Below are 4,150 nucleotides of genomic sequence, written 5' to 3' on the forward strand. Positions count from 1 at the left end.
TGAGTAGCTGGAACTACAGGCATATGCCACCATGCCTGGCTAATTGTTGTATTTTTAGTAGAGACAGGGTTTCATCATATTGGTCTTGAACTCCTGACCTTGTGATCCACCTGCCTCGGCCTCTTAGAAGCGTGAGCCACTGCGCCCAGCTTGTTCTTTGAGATGAAGTCTGACTGTTGTTTCCCAGGCTGGAGTGCAATGGCGTGATCTTGGCTTACTGAAACCTCTACCTCCCAAGTTCCAGCAATTCTCCTGCCTCAGCCTCCCGAGTAGCTTAGATTACAGGTGCCTGCCGCCATGCCCGGCTAATTTTGTGTGTGTGTGTTTTAGCAGGCTGCTCTCGAACTCCTGACCTCAGGTGATCCACCTGCCTCGGCCTCCCAACATGTTGGGATTACAGGTGTGAGCCACTGCATCCAACCGAATACAAAAGCTTTTATAAGAAATTTCCCAGCTGGACATGGTGGCCCGGCCTGGCCAACATGGTGAAACCCTGTCTCTACTAAAAATACAAAAATTAGCTGGGCATGGTAGTGGGCGCTTGTAGTCCCAGCTACTCGGGAGGCTGAGGCAGGAGATCACTTGACTGGGCAACAGGAGCAAAACTCCATCTCCAAAAAAAAAAGAAAGAAACTTCCCTCATCTTTGTAGCTGTTTGTGTAACTTCCCCTGTCTGTGTAACTCCCTTTAACTGTGCAGCTGTGGGCATGTTTTTAGGAAAGCACATGTAGCTTCTCTTGTCTCTGTAATTGCAAGTATGTTTTAGGTAAGTCCTCCCATCTCCCTCCCTGTGCAAGTTCCCACAGAGTACACCATTTACAAGCCTGAAAAAGGGAGGAAACTTTTTTCCCAGGAGCCCGCTGATTACACAAAGACAAAGACCTCTATGCTGGGCCGAGCTCCCTTATCTGTGCAACTGAAGCTTGATTTTTTTCCCCAGGCTGCTCTATCTGTGCCTGCAGCTTTGATTTTTCAAAAGAATTTTACCAAAGACTAGCCTTAGCTGTCTGCCCAGCTGATTTTTTCCTTTTCTCCTCCCTCAGCATCCTGCAGTAGAGAGTTACCTTTGTCCCCAGATTGCCTGGTCCTATTTTTGAAAATCCTGCTGGCACCTACTGCTGAAGGCTGTGGCTGGATAACTAATAGTGAGTTACTCTGATCTGGGTAGGGCCTGATGGTCTTCACTTAACCTTAGCTGAGCTCTCCCAGGCCATGAGCGTCCCAAGGTCAGCCTGTGACACTCACAGAAGTCCTGGCCTCCAGTGCCTTCCCCCTGCTGTGGCCTTGTGGGTTACATGGGCCAGCACCACCTGCCAAAGTCAGGGCCAAAAACCTGCCTGTGGGAGCCAGATTTGGCTTTTGGCTTGGGCAAGTATTGACTTTGGGCACATTTTCATCCCAGAAGGAATAACTTGGGGTATGGGATTTCATTTTGTCCTTAGCATAGCCATGAAAGCCATGTGTGCAGGGTATTTTGTTGCTAAGATAGCAGTTGGGCTATATGTGAGCAGTCCAGAGAAGTTTAAACTATAGAGTCATCTGGACATTGTCACAGTCTTGTCTGAGGTCACATAGCTTGCAGGCGGTAGAGCTGAGAGTCATACTGAGGAGTCTGATCCTGTAATGAGCCCCTGGTCACTATGCGTGGAAATAATGACACCTGGAGTTCCAATTTTCAGCATAGATCCACTTTGTTTGAATAATAAATATGTAAGAGTATTTCTCCAATTGCACTTACACTTACACACACACACACACACACAATCACACACACACAATTATGCCATTTCTCATCTTCCCTGAAGCACATGGCCCCTTGGCCTCTCTTTTATTGTCATATTTTTTTTTCCTTCCTTCCTTCCTTCTTTCCTTCCTTCGTTTCTTTTCTGAAGTCTGGCTCTGTCACCCAGATTGGTCTGTAGTGGTGTGATCTCAGCTCACTGCAACCGCTCCTGGGTTCAAGCAATTCTCCTGCCTCAGACCCCTAAGTAGCTGGGCTCACAGGTGTGCATTACCACACCCAGCTAATTATTGCATTTGTAGTGGAGACGGGGTTTCACCATATTGGCCAGGCTGGTCTCAAACTCCTGACATATACTTTTTTTCAGAAACATAAGATTAGGTCTGTATTTCAACATTAGCAATGACTGCATTCTGACTCAATATTGGGGAAGTTTTGAAACCAACCCAATAGTCCCATAGACAGCTTTTTTGGATAAACATAGAAATCAACCCTTCTAATCTTAAAACTTGAAACTTACATTTGTTTTTTCTGAGTTCTGCTCTCAGAAAAGGACCCCCAGACCTCTCAAAAAGTAGCAAGGAACTGAAACCCACTGGATCATCCCATCCAGACAATAGACTCAAGGCCCCTCAGTCATCTACTTGCTTCCCTACCTCTTGCATTCATTTTCCCACACACAGTTACATTTCTTCCCTACTATATAAACACCTAACTTTACTCCATCAGGGAGATGGACTTGAGACTGATCTCCCATCTACTTGCCCGCAGCACACAATTAAAGCCTTCTTCCTTGGCAATAATTGTCTCAGTGATTGGCTTTCTGTGTGGTGGGCAGCAGGACCTAGACCGAACCTGTGGTGTTTTGATAACAGTTTGAAGAGTGTGAGTTTCGTGTGAAGGGGGAACCATTGATGGCAGGCAAAGATGTAGAGCTTCAGATTTTTTTTTTAATAAAAGTGAAAAAACAGAACTTTTTTTTTTTTTTTTGAGACGGAGTCTTGCTCTGTCACCCAGGCTAGAGTACAGTGGCGCGATCTCAGCTCACTGCAACCTTTGCCTCCTGGGTTCAAGCAATTCTCCTGCCTCAGCCTCCTGAGTAGCTGGGACTACAGGCATGTGCCAACACACCTGGCTAATTTTTGTATTTTTAGTAGAGACAGGGTTTCACCATGTTGGCCAGGCTGGTCTCCAACTCCTGATTTCAAGCCATCCTCCCGCCTCAGCCTCCCAAAGTGCTGGGATTACAGACGTGAGCCACCACGCCCAGCAAAAACCAGAACTTTTAAATGATGTTTACATGTCTAGTTCCAATAAATGCTACGCAGGTTTTCGGTTTCCTACTTCCAGGGTAACTGGATAACATTTCTGCCTTCATGGTCGTTCCAGGCTGAAGTACCATGGGTCCAGAAGTGAAGAGTTCCTTCCTCTTGCAGTACTGCTGGGTCTCCTGGAGGAGACGGTCTGTGTAGGTGGGGTTCTTAAAGGTGGAGGGAGGAGGAGGTTACTTCCTAAAGAGGAGAAAGATAGGGAGTAACTTCAGTGTTGCTTTTGCAGAGTTGTTCACGACAGGACTTCTATTAGGCCCTGCAGTTTCCAGCAGCACAGCCCCCAACCTCCACTGACCCACACACTTAGCTTCCTGGTTCCAGTCTCGAGGGATTCCACTCACTTCTGTCCTCATTTTTTTCTCCCTAGGAACGAAGTAACAGCTGAAGAAGTCCCAGGAGTCTTCCCATGTCCTCCCAGCAACCTGGGCTCGAGCCTACTCCTGGTGTTGGCAAAGGGAACCATCTTTGAAGGTGAGGCCTCTTACTGCTGTAATAAAGAGAACAGAGGGCCAGGCACGGTAGCTCATGCCTGTAATCCCAGCACTTTGGGACGCCAAGGCGGGTGGATGGCTTGAGGTCAAGAGTTCGAGACCAGTCGGGCCAACGGGGTGAAACTCTGTCTCTACTAAAAATACAAAATAATTAGCCAGCACAGTGGTGCAGCACGCCTGTAGTCCCAGCTACTTGGGAGGCTGAGGCAGGAGAATCACTTCAACCTAGGAGGCAGAGGTTGTGGTGAGCCAAGATTGCGACACTGCACTCCAACCTGGGCGACAGAGCAAGATACCATCTCAAAAAAAAAAAGAAAAAAAAGACCAGGCGAGGTGGCTCACGCCTGTAATCCCAGCACTTTTGGAGGCCGAGGCGGGCAGATCACCTGAGGTCAGGAGTTTGAGACCAGCCTGACCAACATGGAGAAACCCCGTCTCTACTAAAAATACAAAATTAGGGCCAGGCATAGTGGCTCAAGCCTGTAATCCCAGCACTTTGGGAGGCCGAGGCGGGTGGATCACGAGGTCAAGAGATTGAGACCATCCTGGTCAACACGGTGAAACCCCGTCTCTACTAAAAATACAAA

This window comes from Cebus imitator, unplaced genomic scaffold (genome assembly GCF_001604975.1).
Source record: "Cebus imitator isolate Cc_AM_T3 unplaced genomic scaffold, Cebus_imitator-1.0 Scaffold118, whole genome shotgun sequence".
Lineage (NCBI taxonomy): Eukaryota > Metazoa > Chordata > Mammalia > Primates > Cebidae > Cebus > Cebus imitator.